The sequence below is a fragment of the Somniosus microcephalus genome, chromosome 13 (assembly GCF_052327205.1).
Source record: "Somniosus microcephalus isolate GS21.2 chromosome 13, FLI_Smic_1.0, whole genome shotgun sequence".
NCBI lineage: Eukaryota > Metazoa > Chordata > Chondrichthyes > Squaliformes > Somniosidae > Somniosus > Somniosus microcephalus.
The window spans coordinates 55,040,592-55,068,145 of NC_140999.1; positions in this window are offsets into that span (position 1 = coordinate 55,040,592).

Genomic DNA, 27,554 nt, shown 5'->3' on the forward strand with positions numbered 1-27,554 from the left:
GTACTCTATCCTTCAATTTGGGTGGAATTACTACTCTGGATCCACACATCAAGGTTCCTCGGCACACTGACAGCTGTTCTCTTCTCGGCGAGAATGCTGGCAACAGTGGTTCGCCATGTGCTGGCCATCCCTTCACCGTTAAATCATAGACCCTGGAGAGTGTCGGGTCATTTCGTGTTTCCTTTTCTATGTTTGCATTCGTCACAGGTAGACATTCGACTATGGTCGAGTGGAATATCTCCACAGGCAACGGTAGGCGCGACAATCCATCAGCATTCCCATGCTGTTTAGTTCCTTTGTACTCGATGTCATATTGGTGTGCCCCTAGGAAAAGGGACCACCTTTGTAGCCGTTGTGCTGTCATTATCGGAACGCCCTTCTGAGGGTTGAAAATGGAGACAAGAGGTTGATGATCAGTTAGTAGAGTACATTTCTGACCGTGCAGGTAGTGATTGAACTTCTTCACCCCCCACACCAGGCTGAGGGCCTCTCTGTCAATCTGGGCGTAGTTACGCTCAGCTGAAGTTAACGAGCATGACGCAAAAGCTATCGGCCTCTGAACCATCAAGGAATTTATGTGACAGTACCGCTCCAATGCCGTAGGTAGTCTTATCGGTAGTGATGGGTTGTAGTGAGCCAATACTTCTCTTGAAGTGATTAGGTCTTTACACTTCTGAAAGGCCCGCTTACATTCATCGCTCCATTTCCATGCTACTCCAGTTTGTAGTAGGGTGTTCAGTGGGTGCAGAATTGTTGACAAATTCGGCAAAAACTTATGGTAGTAATTCACCAATCCGAGGAATGACCTCAGTTGCGACACATTTTCAGGCGCTGGAGCCTTAACTACCGCTTCAATTTTGTCAGGGGACTTATGTAACCCCTCTTCATCAATCACGTGGCCACAATACGATATCTGTTTCTGAAAAAACTCGCACTTGGGGCGATTGGCTCGTAGCCCATGTTCTCTTAGTCTAGTGAGCACCTGCTCTAGGTTGGCAAGGTGTTCACTGTCATTTTCACCTGTCACTAGGATGTCGTCCACGTAACACTGAGTCCCCGGAATCCCTTGCAGGACTTGCTCCATCGCTCTTTGCCATATCGCCGGAGCTGATGCTACTCCGAATACCAGTCGATTATACTGGTAAAGACCTTTGTGAGTGTTTATCGTGAGATACTTCCTAGAGGATTCTTCAACCTCCATCTGCAAATATACTTGTGCTAGGTCAATTTTTGTAAAACGCTTCCCTCCAGATAGTGAGGCGAAAATATCTTCTATCCTCGGGAGAGGATACTGTACTGTGTGAAGGACTGGGTTCACCGTCACCTTGAAGTCCCCACAGATGCGAACCTTTCTTGGCTCCTCAGACTTATTGTTTAACGTTTTCTTCATGATAGGAACGATGGGTGTCGCCCACTCGCTCCAGTCTACCTTCGATAACACGCCTGCATTCTCCAGATCTGCCTCGACGGCTGGGCGAATTGCATACGGTACCGGTCTTGCTTTGAAAAACTTGGGAATTGCATTCTCTTCTATTTTTATCGAGGCGGTTACACCTTTAAGAGTTCTCAGTTCTTGTTGAAATACCTCTTTAGCGTTAGCTAAGATTTTTGACAATCGTCCAGGCGTGACGTCGTCATCCTTTTTACCAGCCACAGTCAGTGCCTGAATGGAGTGCCAGTCTAAACTTATCTTTCTGATCCATTCACATCCCAATAACGGTGGTCCACCATCTTGCAGTATGTACAGATACAATTTCTGTATTTCTTTGCCGTTGTATTCGACAGGCACTCTTATTTTCCCTCTGGGGTATACTTTCTGCCCCGTATACGTCTTCAAGACAATGGATGTGTCCTTCAAGGGTATGTGTGAGAATAGCCGCTCGTAGTCTCGTCGATTCATGACGGTCAGGGCTGATCCTGTATCCAATTCCATTTTGACTTGGGACCCTGCTATCGTGAGGGTGACCCAAATGGTTCAGTGATCCTCTTTTGCGATTACGTTGTGAAGTTTGAGACAGCTTAGTCTCTTGTTCCCGGATTCACTATCGCTCTTCTGGTCTTCGGAACTACTGTCCGTCATCTTTTGTACTTTCCTGTACTGTTCCTTAGTAGCCTTTTTGTTGTCGTTAGTCTTCTTCCCGGACCTGCAAACTCGTGCAATGTGTCCCATCTTTCCGCATTGCCTGCATATTTTGTCCTTGGACCAGCAGTCCTTCTGGTCATGGGTTGTTCTGCCGCAGCAATAACATTTTTCAAATCCCCGTGTCATTTCATGGGTGCCGTATCCCTGTGGCTTTTGCTGTATTTCCGCAGCTCCCCTTGCTGCTGCTTCGTACGATACTGCCACGCTGAAAGCCTTATCTAGCGTTAGCTCTTTCTCTGAGAGTAACCTCTTCTGCGTTCGTTCACTCAGGAGTCCACAGACAAATTTGTCCCGTAGGGTATCTGCCAGTCCTGCTCCGAACTGGCAGTGCTTTGATAGCTTGCGTAGTTCCGTAAGATAATCAGCATTGCTCTCATCTTTATGCTGATTTCTCTTGTGGAATTTAAATCTTTCTGCTATCAGCAGCGGTGTAGGATTTAGGTGTTCCTGTAGGATATCAACAATTTCGTTAAAACTCTTCGCCATCGGTTTGGCTGGAGTGATCAGGTTCCGCAATAGGCCGTACGTTCTTGCGCCCATTAAGTTTAGTAGTACCGATGCCTTTTTCTCATCTGCTACTTCATTTGCCTTGCAATATACTTCGACTCTTTCCACATACGTGATCCAGTCTTCTATTGCATTATCGAAGGCAGTGATATTGCCAGTCTTCGGCATCTTGGAGATCTAAGATGGCGCCTCCCGCGCTTTGCCTTCTTCCCCGCTGGATTAAGATGGCGCCTCCCGTGCTTTCTGTCTTCTCCGCTGCTGCTAGCGCTGTTTCTGGCGTTTTTATGCCTTGATGGCGACGCCCTATGGGATTCGCGCACTTCCCCTCCGCGCTGCTGCTAACGCCGCTCTCCGCGGTCCCCGTGGCAAACTGCAGCTCCTCGCGGCTTTCTGCGCATCTAATTTCTTTTATTTTAATTACTGTTCCCGTCATCAGGGCAAACCCTATGGGACACTTTCCTCCCTCTTCTCGGGTCTGTACGCTGCCCGGCTTCGTAGCACCGGCCGCGCCCTGTGTGCTCCACCCTCTCTCTCTCTCTCCTCTTCCCGACAACGCTGCTCGGCCCCATTGAAAAGCCACCCGATCGAGCTCTAGCCCGCCGCAGCCCAGGAAGGATCAGGGTACTGCCTGCCACCAGCCCGATTAGCTGGAACACCATAGACAGGATAACCAAGCCCCGCTCTCAACAGCCTCTCCTGCAAATCTTCGAATTCGATGAATCAGAGGCGGTTGCCCACGGTCGACGCCCGTTTCTTCTGTTTGTTTTTTTTTCGTCCTTCTGGCCTCGACCTCTAACAACTTCGCTTCAGGGATGGATCCCCATGAGGTGGTGCAGAACTGTAGGTAAGTTCGGATCTGTTCATCGCCAGTGTTACGTCCGTGTGTAATTGAGACACGGACTGCAGGAGTTGGTTATAACAGGTGTTTACTGAATGGAGACAAAACTGGAACTACTATACAAAGTTACTACACAGGCTTATATACAGGGGTGGTCACTACTGGTACTGCAGTATACAGGGGCTGCAGAATATAGTTCCTTCTTCAAAGTACATACACTACACTCATCTAGGTATGAAAATTCATGTGGAGGACAAAATCACTGTGCCTCCCACAAGTATAAGTTCCATGAGACGGAAGACTGATAATATGGATGATGGGAATGTCCCACTTAGGAGGGAAAGCCTTCTCTGCTTAGGAGAGCAGAACAGTGGCGAGGCTGCTTTAGGACCAGGAACAGGAGCCCCTGCATTACAGACACAGACCAGAATCAGGAGATATATAATCAGCCAATGTGGGCCAAGGAGGAAATGATCCATTGAACTGCAGTGGAACAGGGTAATTAGAAAAGAGAAAACAATTAATTCATCAAAATGATTAATTTCCATAATACCCTGTTTGACTTTTCAGCTAATTCCTATTCTTCTGTCTATCATCATTCTTTTGTACCTCCAGCAAACATTCTCTGAAGTGAATACTCTCATTAATTAAACAGAAAGTCACTGAACCATTTCTCCTACTCAACAACCTGTGGAACAGCAATAGCCTCATTATTATTATTGTAGCTCAGGCCAATTTGTACTTGATTTTCATTCCTGTTTTTTCACAAGGCGGATCCAAACTTACAGAATCACTAATTTATATTGAAGCTGTCCTTGTGACAAACTTTATGAAAGCTCCCTATCTCTGTAACCTCCTCCAGACGTACAACCCTCCGAGGTCTCTGCGCTCCTCCAATTCTGGCCTCTTGCGCATCCCCCATTTTAATCACTTCATCATTGGTGGCCGTACCTTCAGCTGCCGAGGCCCTAAGCTTTGGAATTACCCTCTAAACCTTTCCGTCTCCCTACCTCTCTTTCCTCCTCAGAGTTCGCTAGAGAAGAGGATTCTGCCCATGTAGCAATAAAGGAGGGGGTAGTAGCGATATTGGACAGGATAAAAATGGATAAAGAGGAGGTACTTAAAAGATTAGCAGTACTCAAAGTAGAAAAGTCATGCGGTCCGGATAGGATGCATCCTCAGGTACTGAGAGATGTAAAGGTGGAAACTTCAGAGGATCTGGCCAATCCTCCTTGGACATGGGGGCAGTGCAAGAGGACTGGAAGATTGCAAATGTTACACTCCCATTCAAAAAAGGGGAAAGGGATAAACCCGACAATTACAGGCCAGTCAGCCTAACATCGGCGGTGGGGAAACTTTTTGAGATAGTAATCCGTGACAAAATTAATTGGCACTTGGAAAAAGATGGGCTATTAAATGAAAGTCAGCATGGATTTGTTAAAGAAAAATTGTGTTTGACTAACTTGATTGAGTAATTTGATGAAGTAACTGAGAGGGTTGATAAGGATTGTGCAGTTGATGTTGTGTATATGGACTTTCAGAAGGCATTTGATAAGGTACCACATAATAGACTTGTTAGTAAAATTAAAGCTCATGGGATTAAAGGGACAGTGGCAGTGTGGATGTGAAATTGGCTAAGGGACAGAAAACAGAGAGTAGCGGTGAACAGTTGTTTTTCGAACTGGAAGGAATGTATACAATGGTGTTCCCCAGGGGTCGATATTAGGACCACTGTTCTTTTTGATATACACTAATGACCTGGACTTGGGTATATGGGGCATCTTTTCAAAGTTTGCAGATGACACGAATCTCGGAAAAGTAGTAAACAATATTGAGGATAGTAACAAACCAGGAGGACATAGACAGACTGGTGAAATGGGCAGACACATGGCAAATGAAATTTAACACAGAGAAGCATGAAGTGATACATTTTGGTAGGAAGAATGAGAAGAGACAATATAAATTAAATGGCATAATTTTAAAGGGGTGGCAGGAACAGAGAGATCTAGGGGTATGTGTGCTCAAATCTTTGAAGGTGGCAGGACAAGTTGAAAAGGCTGTTAAAAAAGCATATGGAATCCTTTGCTTTATTAATAAAGGCATTAGGCTGGATTTTCATTGAGGAGGCGGGTAGGAGGCGGGACTACAACTTTTGGAGTTGTAGTCCCGCCTCCATCGAGTTCTAGCCAACCCATGCGATTTTGACTTGATTGACCTTGTTGAGCCCGCCCAGTGGGCCCAGCAGGCCAATTAAGGGCCACCCAGCAACAGGTGACGTCACAGATTGAAATTTCATCTGTCAAGACCGTTTGACAGATGAAATATCAGCGTTCGACAGCTGTTTGAAGCTGTCAAACACTGACAATCTGTACTCCAGGTTAATTCCTTCCTCTCAGGATGATTTAGAGATCTCCCCAGAACAGAAAGCAGAGGCTACAGATTTTGACAGCTGGCGGCCATTCTGCTTTCTGTGCCGGTGAGATGAGGGACTCCCGAGACCTGAAGGAAGGAAGGCTGTAAAGGTAAATAAAGGTTAGTAGGACTTCTTTAAACACTTTACACAGACCAAACACACTTAACTCTGCACTCATGCACCCATCACTCACCTGAACACTGGACATCTCGACCCCTCCAAGCCCTTCATCCCGACGGCCTGTCTCACTAACTTGGCATGGTTTGGAGCTGTCGGGAATCCCACATTTCAACAATGAAAATAGGGATTAGGCTAAAAACTGCTTGTTAATTACCTGTTAACAGGCAGTTAATTGGCACTAATCCCCTTCCCGCCTCAGGGAGGCGGGTCCCAGTGCGGGGCGGGTACCCACCTCCTTTGAAACTGGCATGGAGGCGGGTTGGGGGCGGGATGGAGTCGGGACCCCCGATTTTGGGATTTTAAACCCCCACACACCTCCAATCCCGACTCCACGGCCCAATGAAAATCCAGCCCTAAGAGTTCAAAAGCAAAGAAGTTAATGCTAAACCTTTATAAAACACTGGTTAGGCCTCAGCTGAAGTATTTTGTCCAATTCTGGGCACCTGTGATGAAATAACTGTGTTCTGATATTTGTACTTGTACTTGTAATGTCTGGAATGTTCCACCGGGGTGAACCACTAATGCTCCTCCCTGGCCACGCCCCTCTTCTGGTATGTTCTACCAAGGGCTCGGTCGATGATGAACTCTGTTAACTCTGCCATGATTCTTACTTAATAAAAGGCTTCAGTCTTAAGCTTTAACTTCACGGATTCGGGCAGTTATTTGGCACATCAATTTTATTAAGTAACAACTTTTGGAAGATGGATCAATTTTTGAAACCAGAGCGTCTGGATATCGATCCCCATTCAGCAGATGCGTTGAAGAAATTTACGCATTGGCTCCGATGTTTTGAACACTTCATCGCATCATCGACCGATCCGACGGCTAACAAGTTGGGTCTTCTAACCAACTTGGTAAGTCATCAAACTTACTCTATAATTGAAGATATTACTACATATGAAGAGGCCCTCGCAGCTCTTAAAGCCCAGTACCTGAAGTCGGTTAACGAAGTATACGCCAGGTATCTCTTGTCTACTCGCAGGCAATTACCCGAGGAATCTCTGGACGATTTCCTGCAGGACCTTAAGGCTTTGGCTAAGGGTTGCAACTACAAGGCTGTCTCTGCCATAGTGTATCAGGAAGAAGCCATCCGCGGTTCTTTCATATCTGGCCTCCAATCTAATTATATTAGACAGAGACTCCTCGAGAACGACTCGTTAGTTTTAAAAACGGTCGTCGCTGCTGCTCGATCGTTAGATGTAGCCCAGAAGAATTCAGAAGTGTATGCATCAGCCCATGCATCTCTCTCAGCCTCGTGTGTTCCGAGTATGGAGGCATCCATAACACCAATGGAGCCCCCACTTAATCCTATTGTTGCGGCTGTGCCCCATGGGTCTAAGTGTTATTTTTGTGGCCAATCTAAACACCCCAGGCAAAGTTGCCTAGCCAGAGAGGCTACCTGTTTTAAATGTAAGAAACGGGGACATTTTAGTAAAGTGTGTAAGGGTAATCCTGTACCCGATGTCTTCTCTGCTGCCGCCTATCGTTTTACTCTAGCCTCGGCTACGGTTGACCAGACCATACCGTGTTCCTTGTCAAAATCTATGATGGACATTAAGGTTAATGCTCGTCCTACTGGGTGTTTGATAGACTGTGGCAGTACTGAAAGTTTTATACACCCCAACCTTGTTAACTCCTGTTCATTGAAGGTGTATCCTACTCGAAGTGAAATTGTGATGGCGTCCAAATCCCTTACTTCGGAGGTAACTGGATATTGTAAAGTCACATTGACCGTTAAGGATACGGAGTATAAGGACTTTAAACTCCTCATATTACCTCAGTTGTGTGTGAACTTAATATTAGGCTTGGACTTCCAGTGTCAGCATGAGAGCGTTACCCTTAAGTATGGTGGATCTCAGCCTCCGCTCACAGTCTGCGGCCTTTCTACTTTAAACGTAAGTCCGCCTTCTTTGTTTGCGAACCTTGCTCCTAATTGTAGACCTATAGCGACTAAGAGTCGGCGGTATAGTTCAGAAGATAAAACATTTATAAAAGAGGAAGTGGAAAGGCTTCAACGGGAGGGAATCATCGAACACAGTGGTAGCCCGTGGCGTGCCCAGGTGGTGGTGGTTAAAACTAATGAGAAGAAAAGACTTGTGGTCGATTATAGCCAGACTATAAACTTGTATACCCAATTAGACGCCTATCATAGAAACATAGAGATAGGAACAGGAGTAGGCCATTCGGCCCTTCGAGCCTGCTCCGCCATTCAATGAGATCATGGCTGATCTTCGTCTGAGATCATAGCTGATCTTACCAGTTCAGTACCCCGTCCCCGCCTTTTCTCCGTAACCCTTAATCCCCTTAGCCTTCAGAAATATATCCAATTCTCTCTTGAAAATATTTATTGAATTAGCCTTCACAGCCCTCTGTGGCAGGGAATTCCACAGGCTCACCACTCTTTGAGTGAAGAAATTCTTCCTCATCTCTGTTTTAAATGATTTGCCCGCTATTTTTAGACTGTGGCCCCTGGTTCTGTGCTCCCCGGCCATTGGAAACATTCTCTCTGAATTCAGCCTGTCCAGGCCTGCCATAATTTTATATGTTTCGATGAGATCCCCTCTCAATCTTCTAAACTCCAGTGAGTACAAGCCCAAACTATTTAATCTCTCTTCGTAGGTCATTCCCGCCATTCCAGGTATCAGCCTGGTGAATCGCCGTTGCACTCTTTCCATGGCAAGAACATCCTTCCGCAGATGGGGCGACCAAAACTGTACACAATACTCCAGATGCGGTCTCACCAGCACCTTGTACAGCTGTAGTAAGGTATCCCTATTCCTATACTCGAACCCCCTTGATATGAAGGCCAACATACCATTTGCCTTCTTAATCGCCTGTTGCACCTGCATGCTCTCCTTCAGTGACTGGTGCACAAGAACACCCAGGTCCCTCTGCACTTCCCCATCTCCCAATCTATTGCCATTTAGATAATAATCTACCCTCCTGTTTTTACCCCCAAAGTGGATAACCTCGCATTTATCCACATTATAGTGCATCTGCCACGTATCCGCCCATTCCCCCAAACTGTCCAAATCGCACTGTAGCCTCCTGACATCCTCATCAGAGCCCACCCCTCCTCCTAGTTTAGTGTCGTCAGCGAATTTGGAAATATTGCATCCAATTCCCTGATCCAGATCATTTATATATATTGTGAACAGCTGGGGTCCCAGGACAGATCCTTGCGGCACCCCGCTGGTCACTGCCTGCCACTCCGAAAACGAGCCGTTTATTCCAACTCTCTGTTTTCTATCCGCCAGCCAGTTCTCTATCCACGTTAATACTTTGCCCCCAATTCCATGAGCCTTAATTTTGCATGATAATCTTTTGTGTGGAACCTTATCGAAGGCTTTCTGGAAGTCAAGGTACACCACATCCACTGGCTCTCCCCCATCTATTTTACCAGTTACTTCCTCAAAAAATTCCAGCAGATTAGTCAAACACGATTTACCCTTTGTAAATCCATGTTGACTCTGTCCGATCCTTTCCCCATTTGTCAAGTGCTCCGCTATTTTATCCTTAATAATGGACTCTAGCATTTTGCCCACAACCGATGTAAGGCTTACTGGTCTATAATTCCCTGCTTTCTCTCTACCCCCCTTTTTAAATATTGGGGTAACATTAGCTACCCTCCAATCCACGGGTACTGTTCCCGAGTCAATGGAGTTCCGGAAGATGATCCTTAGAGCATCTGCTATCTCCAGGGCCACCTCCTTAAGTACCCTAGGATGTAGTTTATCAGGCCCCGGGGATTTGTCGGCCTTCAGTCCCCTCAACTTACCCAACACCATATCCCTAGAGATACTAATTTCTGTCAGCTCCTCCCTCTCATTAGTCCCTATGTTTGCCGATATTCCTGGGAGGTTATTTGTGTCCTCCTTTGTGAATACAGAACCAAAGTATGAGTTTAATTGGTCTGCCATTTCCTTATTCTCCATTATATATTCTCCCGAATCGGACTGCAAGGGACCGACTTGGGATTTTACCAGTCTTTTCCTCCTGATATACCAATAAAAGCTTTTGCAGTCTGTCTTTATGTTTGCTGCAAGTTTACTTTCGTATTCTATTTTCCCCTTCCTGATTAATCCCTTTGTCCTCTTTTGCTGTATCCTGTACTGCCCCCAATCTTCCGGTCTGGTGCTTTTTTTTGCCAGTTGATATGCCCTTTTTTTTGATTTTATGCTGTCCCTAATTTCCCTCGTTATCCACGGTTGAGTCACCTTTTTAGGTTTATTTTTATGCCAAACCGGTATAAACATGTTCTGGAATTCTTCCATTCTATCTTTGAATGCTTGCCATTGTCTATCCACTGTCAATCCCCCCAGAAACACCACCCAATCAATCTTACCCAATTCCCGTCTCATACCCTCGTAATTCCCTTTATTTAAGTTCTGGACCTTAGTCTCTGATTCAATTTCCTCACTCTCCATCTCGACTGAGAGCTCGATCATATTATGATCGCTCTGACCCAAGGGGCCTCGTACAAGAAGATTGCTGATAAGTCCCTTCTCATTGCACAATACCCAGTCTAAAATGGCCTGATCTCGAGTCGGCTCCTCGACATATTGGTCCAGATAACCGTCCCGAAAACATTCCAGGAATTCCTCCTCCTCAGAATTTTTACTAATTTGGGTAGTCCAATCAATATGTAAATTAAAGTCACCCATGATGACAGCTGTGCTCTTATCGCACGCTTCTCTAATTTCCCTTTTTATGCCTTCCCTCACCTCCATATTACTATTTGGAGGCCTATATATCACACCCACTAACGTTTTCCTCCCCTTGCTATTTCTCATTTCTACCCATACAGATTCCGTTTCATCCGAGTTAATATCCTTCCTTTCCATTGCATTAATCCCCTCCTTTACCAGCAATGCTACCCCACCTCCCCTACCTTTTTGCCGATCCTTCCTAAATATTGTATATCCCTGGATGTTAAGTTCCCAGCCTTGCCCACCCTGCAGCCACGTTTCTGTAATCCCAATCAAATCATACTTGTTTACCTCTATTTCCACAACTAATTCATCCACCTTGTTCCTAATGCTTCTAGCATTAAGATACAAAGCCTTCAGGCTTGCTTTTTTCACACTCTCATTATGAATTAGTTTGGCCCTTTGTGTTTCTCTCCTTTGCTTATTGCTTCTCCCCTTTCTACCATCTATTTCTGACTTCATATGACTTCCCTCTTTTCCACTACCTAGGTTCCCATCCCCCTGCCAAATTAGTTTAAATCCTCCCGAACCGCCCTAGAAAATATTACCCCGAGGACATCGGCTCCCTCACAGTTCAGGTGTAGACCGTCCCCTTGGTACAGGTCACTCCTCCCCAAGAACTGGTTCCAATGCCTCAAGAATTTAAATCCCTCTCCCTTGCACCACTGCTCAAGCCACGTATTTAGCTTATCTATCTTACTCTCTCTAAACTTATTAGCTCGTGGCACTGGTAGCAATCCAGAGATTACTACCTTTGAGGTCCTACTTTTCAATTTAGCTCCTAACTCCCTAAATTCAGCTTGTAGGACCTCCTCCCTCTTTTTACCTACATCGTTGGTACCTACATGTACCACGACAACTGGCTGATCCCCCTCCCCCTTCAGAATGCTCTGCACCCGCTCCGAGACATCCTTGACCCTTGCACCAGGGAGGCAACATACCATCTTGGAGTCTCGGTCTCGGCCACAGAAACTCCTATCTATCCCCCTTACAATTGAATCCCCTATCACTATAGCCCTATCCCTCTTTTTCCCGCCCTTCTGTGCAGCAGAGCCAGTCATGGTGCCCTGAACCTGGCTGCTGGTGCCTTCCCCTGGTATCCTTTGCCTCGTATTTCTGAGATGGTGAACCAGATAGCTCAGTACCGCGTGTTCTCCACCATTGATTTAAAGTCTGCCTACCATCAACTCCCCATCAAAATAGAAGACCGACCTTATACGGCCTTCGAAGCTAATGGGCGCCTGTACTAATTCCTTCGGGTGCCCTTTGGAGTGATGAATGGGGTATCCGTCTTCCAACGGGAGATGGATCGTATGGTGGATGAATACGCGTTGGAAGCAACATTCCCGTACCTGGACAATGTTACCATCTGTGGGCATGACCAACGGGAGCATGATCAAAATTTCGTGAAGTTCCTAGAGACTGCAAAGAGGTTAAACCTGACCTACAACAAAAACAAGTGTACCTTCAATACTACACGTTTGTGTATTCTTGGTTGCGTTGTGGAGAATGGGGTAATCGGGCCAGACCCTGAAAGATTACGCCCACTTAAGGAATTACCTTTACCTCACACTGTAAAAGCTTTAAGAAGGTGTCTGGGATTCTTCTCGTACTATGCCCAGTGGGTGGCTAGCTACTCAGATAAAGTCCGACCTCTTATTAAGTCGACGTCTTTTCCGCTATCGGCAGAAGCTCAGGAGGCTTTCCTTAATATCAAACGGGACATTGAGAAGGCAGTGGTATGTGCCGTGGATGAGAAGATCCCATTTCAAGTGGAAAGTGATGCATCTGATTTTGCGTTGGCAGCAACTCTTAACCAAGCTGGTAGACCAGTAGCTTTCTTCTCTCGTACATTGCAAGGACCAGAAGTTCGACATTCTTCAGTGGAAAAGGAGGCACAGGCAATTATTGAAGCAGTCAGGTATTGGAGACATTATCTCGCTGGCCAACGTTTTACGCTCATTACTGACCAGCGATCTGTGGCCTTTATGTTCAACACTAAGCAGAGAGGCAAGATCAAAAATGATAAGATTTTAAGATGGCGAATAGAACTGTCAACATATGACTATGATATTCAGTACAGGCCTGGAGTATTTAATGAGCCATCGGATGCTTTGTCACGAGGAGTATGTGCTAGTCTAGGTACAGATAAGCTTCAAAGTCTCCACGACGCACTCTGCCACCCTGGGGTTACCAGAATGAACCACTTCATTAAGTCCCACAATCTACCCTACTCTATTGAGGAGGTCCGGACAATGACCAGAGCCTATCATGTTTGTGCTGAATGCAAACCCCGCTTCTATAAGCCGTCCGAGCCAGCTCATCTTATTAAAGCAACTCGACCATTTGAGCGTTTGAGTCTCGATTTTAAAGGTCCCCTTCCATCGAGCGACCGTAATGTCTATTTTCTTAATATTATAGACGAGTACTCTCGGTTCCCTTTTGTTATCCCCTGTCCGGATGTGAATAGTGCTGTTGTAATTAAATGCCTCTGCCAACTGTTTTCCTTGTTCGGCATGCCTAACTATATACATAGTGATAGGGGTTCTTCCTTTATGAGCGAAGAATTACGACAGTTTTTGCTATCGAAGGGGATTGCAACGAGTAGAACTACCAGCTATAACCCTCGTGGTAATGGGCAGGTCAAGAAAGAAAATGCGACAGTGTGGAAGGCTATCATACTGTCTCTGAAGTCACGAGGCCTGCCGACCTCTCGCTGGCAGGATGTCCTGCCAGACGTGCTGCATTCCATAAAGTCTCTTTTGTGTACAGCGACGAATGCCACCCCTCATGAAAGGATGTTTAGTTTTCCAAGAAAAGCTACTAATGGAGTATCGTTACCCACATGGTTGACGACCACGGGCCCTGTGTTGTTGCGCAGACATGTGAGAGGCCACAAGACTGATCCACTGGTGGAGGAAGTACAACTCCTCCATGCTAATCCCCAGTATGCGTATATTCAATATTTGGATGGGCGAGAGGATACGGTCTCTATTAAAGATCTTGCACCTGCTGGAGCTCGAAAAGAGTTCAACTCTGAGAGTAGAGTTTTCAATCGTGGTATTGGACCTTCAGAGACACAAACCCTCAGTGTGGAAAATACTGATGATTCTGGGAATTCGAATGAACCGGAGTTAGAACTCCGGGAGGAGCCTCAGCAAGAGTTATGTCGTTCCCAGAGGATTATCAGACCTCCTGACAGACTGAATCTATAGCAGGGGGTGAATGTGATGAAATAACTGTGTTCTGATATTTGTACTTGTACTTGTAATGTCTGGAATGTTCCACCGGGGGGAACCACTAATGCTCCTCCCTGGCCCCGCCCCTCTTCTGGTATGTTCTACCAAGGGCTCGGTCGATGATGAACTCTGTTAACTCTGCCATGATTCTTACTTAATAAAAGGCTTCAGTCTTAAGCTTTAACTTCACGGATTCAGGCAGTTATTTGGCACATCAGCACCACACTTTAGGAAGGATGTCAAGGCCTTTGAGAGAGTGCAGAAGAGATTTAGGAGAATGGTACCAGATATGAGGAGCTACAGTTATGTGGAGAGACTGGAGAAGCTGGGTTTGTTCTCTTTAGAGCAGAGAAGACTAAGAGGAAATTTGATCAAGGTGTTCAAAATTATGATAGGTTTTGATAAGGTAAATAAGGAGAAACTGTTTCCAATGACAGAAGGGTTGGTAACCAGAGGTCATAGATTTAAGGTGATTCGCAAAACAACCAGAGGCGACGTGCGGAAACATTTTTTTAGAAACATTGAAACATAGAAAAATAGGAACAGGAGTAGGCCATTCGGCCCTTCGAGCCTGCTCCGCCATTCAATATGATCATGGCTGATCTCTATCTCAATACCATATTCCCGCTCTCTCCCCATACCGCTTGATGCCTTTTGCGTCTAGAAATCTATCTATCTCCTTCTTAACTATATTCAGTGACTTGGCCTCCACAGCATTCTATGGTAGAGAATTCCACAGGTTCACCACCCTCTGAGTGAAGAAATTTCTCCTCATCTCAGTCCTAAATGTCCTACCCCGTATCCTGAGACTGTGACCCCTCGTTCTGGACACCCCAGCCAAGGGAAACATCCTCCCTGCATCCAGTCTGTCTGGCCCTGTCAGAATTTTTTCCGTTTCAATGAGATTGTTGTGTATGTACCTTTAAGAGAATAACTGGTCTCAGACTGCAGTACCGGCAGTAACCACCCCTGTATAAAAGGCGCTAGTAAGCCTCTGTAGTTTCAGTTTCCCGATTGACTCCTTTCAGTAAAGACTTGTTTTGTTCAACTCCTGCTGTCCGTGTCTCAATCATACACGGACATAATACTGGCGACGAGCAGATACGAACTTACCTACAGTCTGCACCACCTCCTGGGATCCATTCCTGCAGCGAAGTGAGCAGAGGTCGAGGCCAGAAGGAAGAAAGAAGCAGTAGAAATGGGCGTCGACCATGGGCATCCGCCCCTGTGTTAGCGGAGTTGAAGATTGCTGGAGAAGCTGTCGAAAGCGGGGCCTGGTTCCTGTCGACGGTGCTTCAGCTAATCGGGCTGGTGGCAGGTAGTACACTGATCCCTCCTGGGCTGCGGCGGTCGCGAACTCGAGCGGGTGGCTTGCAACGGGGCCGAGCAGCGTTGTCGGGAAGAGGAGAGAGAGAGGGTGGAGCACACAGGGTGCGGCCGGTGCTACGAAGCCGGGCTGCGTATAGACCCGAGAAGAGGGAGGCAAGAGTCCCACAGGGTTGTTCCACGACGGGAAAATAATTTAAAAAAAAGAAATATTAAACGCGCAGGAAACCGCGAGGAGCTGCAGGTTGCAACGGAAACCGCGGAAAGCAGCGCTAGCAACAGCGGGGAAGAAGGCAAAAGCGCGGGAGGCGCCATCTTAATCAGCGGGGGAAGAAGGCAAAGCGCGGGAGGCGCCATTTTGTTAAATCGGGGAAGAAGGCAAAGCGCGGGAGGCGCCATTTTAGATTTTCAAGATGCCGAAGACTGGCTGTATCACTGCCTTTGATAATACAATAGAGGACTGGACCACGTATGTGGAAAGAGTCGAGGTATATTGCGAGGCAAACGAAATAGCCGATGAGAAAAAGGCATCGGTATTGCTAAACTTAATGGGCGCTAGAACGTACGGCCTATTGCGGGACCTGATTACTCCAGCCAAACCGAAGGCGAAGAGTTTTAACGAAATTGTTGCTGTCCTACAGGAACACCTAAACCCTGCACTGCTGTTGATAGCCGAAAGATTTAAATTCCACAGGAGCACTCAGCATAAAGATGAGAGCAATGCTGAGTACCTTACGGAACTACGCAAGCTATCAAAGCACTGCCAGTTCGGAGCAGGACTGGCAGATACATTACGGGACAAATTTGTCTGTGGACTCCTGAGTGAAGGAACACAGAAGATGTTACTCTCAGAGAAAGAGCTGACGCTAGATAAGGCTTTCAGCGTGGCAGTATCGTACGAAGCAGCAGCCAGGGGAGCTGCGGAAATTCAACAAAAGCCACAGGAATACGGCACCCACGAAATGACACGGGGATTTGCAAAATGTTATTGCTGCGGCAGAACTAACCATGACCAGAAGGACTGCTGGTCCAAGGACAAAATATGCAGGCAATGCGGAAAGATGGGACACATTGCACGAGTTTGCAGGTCTGGGAAGAAGACCAGCGACAACAAAAAGGCTACTAAGGAACCGTACAAGAAAGTACAAAAGATGACGGACAGTAGTTCCGAAGACCAGATAAGCGATAGTGAATCCGGGAACAGGAGACTGAGCTGTCTCAAACTTCACAATGTAATCGCAAAAGAGAATCACCGAACCATTTGGGTCACCCTCACGATAGCAGGGTCCCAAGTTAAAATGGAATTGGATACAGGATCAGCGCTAACCGTCATGAATCGACGAGACTACGAGCGGCTATTCTCACACATACCCTTGAGAGAGACATCCATCTTCTTGCCGACGTATACAGGGCAAAAAGTATACCCCAGAGGAAAAATAAGGGTGCCTGTTGAATACAACGGCAAGAAAATACAGAAATTGCATCTCTACATACTGCAAAATGGTGGACCACCGTTATTGGGACGTGAATGGATCAGGAAGATAAGCTTAGATTGGCACTCCATTCATGCAATGACGGTGGACGATAAAAAAGATGAAGACGTCACTCCTGGACGATTGTCAACAATCTTAGCTAACGCCAAAGAGGTATTTCAACAAGAACTGGGCACTCTTAAAGGCATAACCGCCTCGATAAAAATAGAAGAGAATGCAATTCCCAAGTTTTTCAAAGCAAGACCGGTACCATATGCAATTCGCCCAGCCGTCGAGGCAGAGCTGGAGAATCTGGAGAAGGCAGGCGTGTTGTCTAAGGTCGACTGGAGCGAGTGGGCGACACCCATCATTCCTGTCATGAAGAAAACGTTAAGCAATAAGTCTGAGGAGCCAAGGAAGGTTCGCATTTGTGGGGATTTCAAGGTGACAGTGAACCCAGTCCTTCACACAGTACAATATCCTCTTCCAAGGATAGAAGACATCTTCGCCTCACTGTCTGGAGGGAAGCGTTTTACAAAAATTGACCTAGCACAAGCATATTTGCAGATGGAGGTTGAAGAATCCTCTAGGAAGTATCTCACGATAAACACTCACAAAGGTCTTTACCAGTATCATCGATTGGTATTCGGAGTAGCATCGGCTCCGGCGATATGGCAAAGAGCGATGGAACAAGTCCTGCAAGGGATTCCGGGGACTCAGTGTTACTTGGACGACATCCTTGTGACAGGTGAAGATGACAGTGAACACCTTAACAACCTAGAACAGGTGCTCACTAGACTACGGGAGCATGGGCTACGAGCCAACTGCCCCAAGGGCGAGTTTTTTAAGAAACAGATGTCGTATTGTGGCCACCTGATTGATGAAGAGGGGTTACATAAGTCCCCTGACAAAATTGAAGCGGTTGTTAAGGCCCCAGCGCCTGAAAATGTGTCGCAACTGAGGTCATTCCTTGGATTGGTGAATTACTACCATAAGTTTTTGCCGAATTTGTCGACAATCCTGCACCCACTGAACGCCCTGCTCCGAACGGGAGTAGCATGGAAATGGAGCAATGACTGTAAGCGGGCCTTTCAGAAGAGTAAGGACTTAATCACTTCAAGAGAAGTATTGCTCACTACAACCCAGCACTGCCGATCAGACTGGCGTGTGATGCGTCTCCCTACGGCATTGGGGCGGTGCTGTCACATAAATTCCTTGATGGTTTAGAGAGGCCAATAGCTTTTGCGTCACGCTCGTTAACTTCTGCCGAGCATAACTACGCCCAGATTGACAGAGAGGCCCTCAGCCTAGTGTGGGGGGTGAAGAAGTTCAATCACTACCTGCACGGTCAAAAATTTACTCTACTAACCGATCATCAACCTCTTGTCTCCATTTTCAACCCTCAGAAGGGCGTACCGATAATGACAGTGCAACGGCTGCAGAGGTGGTCCCTTTTCCTAGGGGCACACCAATATGACATCGAGTACAAAGGAACTAAACAGCATGGGAATGCTGATGGATTGTCACGCCTACCGTTGCTGACGGTGGAAGAAGAAGACCTTGCAGTGGATCCAATGGAGTTATTCCACTCGACCATAGTCGAATGTCTCCCTGTGACGAATGCAAACATAGAAAAGGAAACACGGAATGACCCGACACTATCACAGGTCTATGATTTAACGGTGAAGGGATGGCCAGCACATTGCGAACCACTGCTGCCAGCATTCTCGCCGAGAAGAGAACAGCTGTCAGTGTGCAGAGGAACCTTGATGTGTGGATCCAGAGTAATAATTCCACCTAAGTTGACGGATAGAGTGATCAATGAGCTTCATGAGGGTAATCTGGGTGGGGTAAAAATGAAGAACTTAGCCAGAGCGTTTGTGTGGTGGCCGGGAATCGATAGAGAAATCGAAGAGATGACCAAGAGCTGCGCAGGATGCCAGAAGGTCCAAAACGCCCCACCACAAGCTCCTCTACATCCATGGGAGTGGCCCTCATCTCCATGGCAAAGGGTGCACATTGATTTTGCTGGTCCCTTCATGGACTCGATGTTTTTAATTGCGGTGGATGCACATTCAAAGTGGCCAGAGGTAATAAAAATGTCCTCAACCACCACGGAAAAAACTATCAGTTTTACGAACCATATTCGCCAGGAATGGGCTGCCTGAACAGATTTGCTCTGACAATGGACCACAGTTTGTGTCTGAAGAGTTCTGGAGGTTCTTAAAGAACAATGGTGTTAAGCATTACACATCTGCCCCATATCATCCAGCCACTAATGGATTGGCCGAGAGGTTTGTTCAAACATTCAAGAAGGCTATCAAGGCAATGTGTAATGAAGATATACCCCTACAACACAAGGTGGACAACTTCTTGTTTGCCTACCGGAATGCGACACATGCGGTTACCAACCAAACTCCAGCCACGATGTTCTTCAATCGAAGACTACGATGCCGCTTGGATTTGGTTAAGCCAAACGTCCGAAGAGATGTGGAGAACAGGCAGTTTCAGAATATGAATGAAAGGCCGACCAGGAGTTTTAAGATAGGTCAACCAGTTTTGGCCCGGGACTACCGCACTGAGAAATGGCAGCCAGGAACGATTTGTACACGGCAAGGACCTCTCATGTATACCGTGGACGTTGGAGAGAGCATTGTAGGATGCCATGCTGACCAGATTCTAGAGTCACTGGAAAACTTCAACTCCACACCACGATCTGATACACCTGGTAATGAAATCGACGTACCAATTGCAGCTACCGCAGAATCTGTGATATTGGAAGCAGATGAACCAAACAACGACATTGATCCCGACTCAACCTTGCCAGAGCAACCTGATACTCCAAAGAGGCATTATCCAGACAGAATCAGGAAGCCTCCTCAAAGACTGAACTTATAATTGCTTAAACTTAACCAATGTATCTAGCAACCGTAATTGTGATTGTAATTAGTTATCATTTCGTTGTTAAATGAATGTTATGTACTGTTTATCTAAAAGGGGAGGGATTGTTGTGTATGTACCTTTAAGAGAATAACTGGTCTCAGACTGCAGTACCGGCAGTGACCACCCCTGTATAAAAGGTGCTAGTAAGCCTCTGTAGTTTCAGTTTCCCGATTGACTCCTTTCAGTAAAGACTTGTTTTGTTCAACTCCTGCTGTCCGTGTCTCAATCATACACGGACATAATAGAGATCCCCTCTCATTCTTCTAAACTCTAGTGAATACAGGCTTAGTCAACCCAATCTCTCCTCATACGACAGTCCTGCCATCCCAGGAATCAGTCTGGTGAACCTTTGCTGCACTCCCTCTATGGCAAGTATATCCTTTCTTAGGTAAGGAGACCAAAACTGCACACAGTACTCCATGTGTGGTCTTACCAAGGCCCTGTATAACTGTAGTAAGACATCCTTGCTCCTGTACTCAAATCCTCTTACAATGAAGGCCAACATACCATTTGCCTTCCTAACTGCTTGCTGTACCTACATGTTTGCTTTTTTACGCAGCGAGTTTTTGCGATCTGGAATGCATTGCCTGAAAGGGTGGTAGAAGCAGATTCAATAGTAACTTTCTAAAGGGAATGAGAGGGAAAAAATGTACAAGGCTATGGGGAAATAGCAGGGGAGTGAGACTAATTGGATCGCTCTATCAAAGAGCCGGCACAGGCACAACGGGCGATTGACCTCCTTCTGTGCTATATCATTCTATGATAAATAGGAACTGGGTGATGCAGTCAACAACAACAACTTGCATTTATATCACACCTTTAACATAGCAAAACGTCCCAAAGCGCTTCACAGAAACGTAAACAGATAAAAATTGACACCGAGCCAAAGAAGGAGACATTAGGATAAGAAAGCGGAAGGATTTTAAGCAGAGTCTTAAAGGAGGAGAGAGAGGTGGAGAGGCAGATAGATTTAGGGGGGGATTTCCAAATGAGTTTGGACAGTCTCACTCTGGTTTCTGAAATAAAACAGAAAATACTGGAAACATTTAATGGGAGCGGTGGTTATGATCTGTCTCAGACAGCAGGTGCTGGTAATGGTTCTGGTGTAACCAGTTACACCTCCTGTGGACCCACCTTCTGTTTCTTTATTGTCCCATTACCATCCTCTTTTGGATTACACCATCATCCCTTTCGTCATTTAATCATTCCTTCTCTCCACCCTATCACAGACCTTTCCTTTTGTGCTTCCACACCCCCCCCGCCCCCCGCACCCCACCAACCCCCTTCCCCTGGCTCTGTACTTGTTTATAAACTGTTAAATCCTTAACTTCTTCCAGTTACTGGGTGGTAAGAAGTGACTAGTCATGATGCTCCAGTGTGTGTGGGGCAGGCTTGATGGACCAGTTGGTCTTTTCCTGCCCGTCTTTTTTGTATGTTGATAATCATTGGGGGGGAGGGAGAACCTGGCCCATGGTGTCATTCAGGTGTAGAGAACGATAGAGCACCTTCTTCTATGCCATCATAGGTTCAAATGGGCAAAATTAGGACTCATGTCAAGAAGAATTTAAGAACATAAGAACATAAGAGCGTAAGAAATAAGAGCAGGAGTAGGCCACTCAGCCCTTTGAGCCTGCTCCGCCATTCAATAAGACCATGGCTGATCTTCTACCTCATCTCCACTTTCCTGCACTATCCCTATATCCCTTGATTCCCTTAATATCCAAAAATCTAACGATCTCTGAGATGAATATACTCAACAACTGAGCCTCCACAGCCCTCTGGGGTAGACAATTGCAAAGATTCACAACTTTCTTCTCACAAAGAGTGATCAATACATGGAAGAGATTTCCAGCAAGAGCAGTAGATGCTTAAACATGAGAGTGATTCAAGATCCAGTTGGGTGGAGTATTGGGGGGACGGTAGGATGGATAAGCTTATATAAGAGGAACAACATCCTCCTTCAATATCCATCTCGGAATTAAAAAGGCATTTGGTAAATTGAATGGAGTTACCTCATACAAGTGTTTTGTTTTTGGGAGAAAACTCTTATCAGGCTATCCCATCAGTCTGGGCTAGAATTGAATCAGATCCAGGAGTGAAAGTGAAGGGATAATTACAAGTCCTAGCCCTTTTGGGCTATCCCAGATCAGGCGTATTCCCCAAACGTTCACCCTCAACTTAAGTTAGAGATAGCTGAATTCCATAAGACGCCTAAATGGGTCTAAAGGTTCAGGCTATCTCTCCCTAAAGGAAAGGAATGACTGAAGATGTTACCGTCCTCCAGATAGTACTTTTAATCAGTTGAACTAGACTGTAACCTTCCAGATATTATGAGGGTCCGGAATACCCCCCAGAATTCTGCAACTCCTTACAAAAGAATGTACATAATTTTGGGTTCACGAGTTTATACAGAATTACTCTTTGAGACAATTCTAAAAATATATAGTTTTATTTAAGAGCCGACATTCATTTAACATCTGTTGAATCAGTTGCAACATTAACAATTCAAAATACAATTAGCTTACATTTCTTATTTCTCAGAGATCCTTATTCTCAAATCTTTACTTCATTACATTTCTTATTTCTTACTTATTTCTAAATCCAGAATATCTATCAAAATCAATTACTTTGATTTCCCGAGACTCATAGTTAAAAACTTACAGAGATGCCTCTGAAGAGTTGAGAAATGCTTTGCCCGTTCAGCGAGTTCTGCCTTTCTGTTGAAAATGTCTGTGTTTTATACTCTTTTTGCATTGGTTTCTTCTTTGATGTTCTCTGCTGATGTCAGCTAATTGTCTTTATTGAGACTTCTTTTGAATGCTTTCTGTCCTTACTGTCAATTCAACTATTGCATGCATAATTATGTCTCTACCTTTAGGTGTTCCAACAACCATCATAAAAACCATGACAGCTATGGTTTCTGTTTGATGTCATTCTTACAAAATGCTTTCATTCAATTCTTAATATTGGCTTTACTGGTTTTTAGCAGACATTGGCCTAGAAATTGGGTATAGCCCCGCTTGAGGCGTTAGAACTGGCGCTGCGCAAAGTTTATAGCCAGACAAAACTTATCGCTGCCTGGCGAGATATTGGGTTGCATCGCCCCCAAAGGGGATTGAGGCGCGAAATCAGACGTTGCACGGGGCTCCTAAGGTGCAAAAGTTCAGGCGCTACCCAATATCGGCGTGGTCAGGTGCAGCGCAGGTGATCTCAATTACCGGAAACCACGAGACTTCCAGGCGCTGGCCGGCTCTTAAAGGGGTGGGTCAGTCAGCCTGAGCTGCCACACTCAACGCCCTGTAGGCCTCAGAATCGGCGGTCGCCCTTCTCTGGCGCAAGAAACTTGGTCAGGATGGAGAAGGTGAGACAGAGAGCAGAGCGCTTCAGCACTGAGGCTCTGGACCAGTTGGTGTCTGCAGTTGAGCGCCGTCAAGATGTTCTGTATCCTGACAATGGCAAGAGGCCGAATCAAAAGGCTTACCGGCGATCTTGGAGGGAGGTTTCTCTGAGGGTCAACTCCAGCAGCATGGCGACCAGGACCCCTGTTCAGTGCAGGAAGAAATTCAATGACCTCACTCGGGTCGTTAGGGTGAGTGTTGGTTATGCAAACTTCTGATTCCCTCCATCTGCACCTGACTTCGAGCACCCTGTTGCCATGATGCCCCAATGGCCATCTGTCAGCAAGCACCCATGGCCCTTTCTGGGCACACACATGGACATTTCACTCAAGGCCACATGTAAGGGCCCTTGCACCATGGGGGGCATGAGATGATCTCTCAAGGCCTCATGCAAGGGCTCTTGCACCATGGGGGGCATGATATGATCTCTCAAGGCCTCATGTAAGGGCTCTTGCACCATGGGGGGCATGAGATGATCTCTCAAGGCCTCATGTAAGGGCTCTTGCACCATGGGGGGCATGAGATGATCTCTCAAGGCCTCATGTAAGGGCTCTTGCGCCATGGGGAGCATGAGATGATCTCTCAAGGCCTCATGTAAGGGCTCTTGCACCATGGGGGGCACGAGATGATCTCTCAAGGCCTCATGTAAGGGCTCTTGCACCATGGGGGGCATGAGATGATCTCGCAAGACCTCATGTAAGGGCTCTTGCACCATGGGGGGCATGAGATGATCTCTCAAGGCCTCATGTAAGGGCTCTTGCACCATGGGGGGCATGAGATGATCTCTCAAGGCCACATGTAAGGGCCCTTGCACCATGGGGGGCATGCGATGATCTCTCAAGGCATCATGTTACAGAACTTCCCCTTCTTTCCCCTGCAGTCCAAGCTGGCGGCGAGGTGAAAGGACCAGACTCGAACCGGTGGCGGGCCTCCACAAGTCGTCACTCTGACGGATCTCGAGGAGAGAGTGCACCAGATTCTTGGAGGACGTCTGTCTGGTCCTGTTGCCACTGCAGCTGCCGACCCCATTTCCAACAGCGAGGGTAAGGCTCTCTCCTTTTTCAGCTGTTTCCTTCCACTTGGTCCCCCCGCCAGCATGCTTCCTCGGTGTGCAGCCATGTCAGAGCCTTGCCGCAATCTGGCATGCCTTTCCGCCAACCTGTCCTTTTGCTAAAGCCACTCTTCCACCTCCCTGCTTTCAGATGATGCATCACCAACTCGGGCTCAACGCCCTGAAGCTGCCAGTGCCAGTGCCTCCGGAGGCGAGGATCAGGAGGAAGCCGGACCATCCGTTCCAATCTCAGGGGAGCATACACATCTACAGACTGGGGATGGTAGTTCCCTGGAGGGGAGGGGGGGGCGGTGCTCTGAGGATCAGCCAGTTGCCAGAACAAGCGGCATGCAGCAACGCAAGGGGGGTAGGCAAGTTCAGCCACCGTCTCCCCGGAGGGCAAGGCAGGTAGTGATGACTGCTGCACAGAGTGCAGAGGAGGTGCGTCGCCTGGCTGAAATGAGCACCCAGGCCCGGCTCAGGCACACTGAGCTGATGGCTGCAGTGGGGAGGATGCCTCAGTCAATAGATACACTGGCAAAGAGTGTGTTGGACTTCGGGGCAACAATGGAGAGGACTCTCCAGGGCTTTGGGGCAACAATGGACAGGACTCTCGAGGGGTTCGGGGCAATAATGGACAGGGCTCTCCAGGGCTTCGGGGCAACAATAGAGAGGACTGTCCAGGGCTTCGAGGCCGCTATGGAAAGGACTGTTCAGGGCTTCGGACAATCCCTGGAAAGGTCTGTCCAGGGCTTGTCCGAGGCAGTGGCGCGGTCAGCACTGGCCTTGTCCGAAGCAATGGAAAGAACTGTCCAGGGCTTCTCCGAAGCACTGGCACCTGGCTCACAGGTCCTCACTGCTGCCACGCAGTCACTTGCCGGCCTCGTCCACACCCAGATTGAGGCAACACGAACTCTCACTGCAGCCACCCTATCTGCTACAACTAGGATCACCCCGGGCCCTTCCAGTCCCATACAAGGCCAGGAATCAGTGGAGCATGCGATTGTGGTGGATGAGCCGAGCCGGTCCCCTCAGAGAGCCAGTGTGTCGTCCGACCATGGTGCAGGTGTCCTCTCTCGGCAGGTGACCATTGCACATGCCAGCGCTGGTACGTCTGCAGTGCAGCTGCCACCACCTGCAGGGCACACTGCTTCCAGCCATGCTCAGATCAAGCATCCTGCGTCCACACCCTCCAAGCCCAGAGGTCAGCCAGGCCGTCCCTCAGGGGCTTCTGCGCTTCCACACAGTCAGCAGGCGTCCCCCAGCCTTCACCCCGCCACTGGGGTTCAATTACGCAGGAGCAGCAGGGAGGGAAGGGGCCAACCGCGAAAGAGAAGTCGTTCTCCATCAAGGGACCAGCAGTAGAGGGAGGTGCTGAGATGTTTCTTTGGCCAAATTCAAGGACACCCTCACCTGTTGTAATTGTTGGAAATGGTTTGTTTAGTTTTGCGGCTTTGCCGAAGAGTTAACTGTTATTTTGTTAGTTATGGTTTCTGTTGACATGACGTTGTGTTGCTGTAATGAAAGACTTTTGTGACAATAAAGAGAAGTTTTAATGTGCTATGGTGCACATGACTAATTACAGTGATGCTGGCCTTCAGAGGCTTTCAAACATCCAAAGTGCGCAGGAGTAAAGACACTCATCATTCCGCCAGAGGGGCCTTGAAACGAGTCCTCATGAGCCTCTGACGGATGGCCCTTCCACTTTCAGGAGCCCTTCCATCTTCCTCCTCCTCCTCCTCCTCCTCCTCGTCCGCATGCTCCTCCTCCTCCTCCGCCTGCTCTTCCTCCTCCTCCTCCTCCTCCTCGACCGCCTGCTCTGCTGGTCGTTGAGGGACAGCTGGAATTGGCTGGGTGCGTCAAATCGCCAAGTTGTGGAGCATGCAGCAGACGACGACGATGTGACCCACTTGCTCCGGCGAGTACTGCAGGGCTCCCCCCGAATGGTCAAGACATCGGAAACGCTTTTTGAGCACACCAATAGTGTGCTCTACAATGTTCCTGGTCGCCTGATGGCTGCTGTTGAACAGCTCTTCTGCTGGGGTGGCGGACACACGGAGTGGTGTCATCAGCCATGGGCAGAGAGGATAGACCTTGTCCCCAATAAGCCAGCCTCGTGGTCGAGCCGGCCCCTCAAAAAGGTCACAAACTGAGGTCTACCGCAGGATAAAGGCATTGTGGCTGCTCCCTGGGAATTGGGCGTTGACTGCCATGATGATTTGGCAGTGGTCACAGACCAGCTGCACGTTGAGGGAGTGGAACCCCTTGCAGCTGCGGAAGTCCTCAGGATTCTGGAATGGCGCCCTCAAAGCCACATGTGTATAGTCAATCGCCCCCTGCACCATGGGGAAGTCCGCAATAGCAGCGAAGCCCTGTGCGTGCTCCGCCTGCTTCTCCAGGGTCAGAGGGAAGGTGCTGAATTGATGCCTTCATCTATAAAGGGCAGCTGTAACTTGCCGGATGCAACAGTGGACTGCAACCTGAGAGATATTCGCAATGTCCCCAATGGCTGACTGAAAGGATCCGTTGCCATAAAAATTGAGGGCAACAGTCAGTTTAACGGCCACCGACAGAGAGGTCCTGCACCGTAGACGCGGCTGCAGATCCTCAGCAAGCAGGTGGCACAGCTCAGTAACAACGTCCCTCCCGATTCGGAGCCTTCGCACACACTGCTCCTCCGACATGTCAAGGTATGACACCTGCTGCCTAAAGACCCTCGCAGCATACCCTCGGATTGGCCGACCTCCATTGCCCCTCCTCCTTCTGGCCAATCCCGGCCCTCTCTCCCGCCGTCTCTCTGCCCCTCCATAGTGTTCGGCCATGAGGCCGTCGCCCTCCAAAGCATCTCCCATTCCGATGCCAGTTGGTCAAAAGGCTGTTAGGTCTAGTGCTCCAACTGCTCCGGACAGGTTTGAAGGTCCCAAGTACTCTAATGCTAAATTCCAAAAACTCTGCTCCACAGCAGCTCACCAACTCTCTCCACCAACGATCGCAATGAACAGGCCAAGTGGCTGAAGCTTCTATACTAGAGCTGTCCCCTTTAAGTAGCGCCCCCCGACTCTGAGAAGGGCCTGCTAATGCTCCTTCAAACTGTCACTAATAGCGCTAGGCGTAAAGGCTCCGGGCGCCACCCAATATCCGCTCAGGCGCCCCTAAAAGGCGTTGCACACTGAAATGACGTCATGATCTGCTTGCGCTCACGGGCGTGCGCAAACACTTAGCGCAGGTGTTAAATGTATAGTCAATATGGGAGTTGTCGCTATCTTCATTGCGCCCGCCCCAACATTGGGTAACGCCCCAATTCTCGGTCTCTGTAGGCACTAACCGCTGGCGCA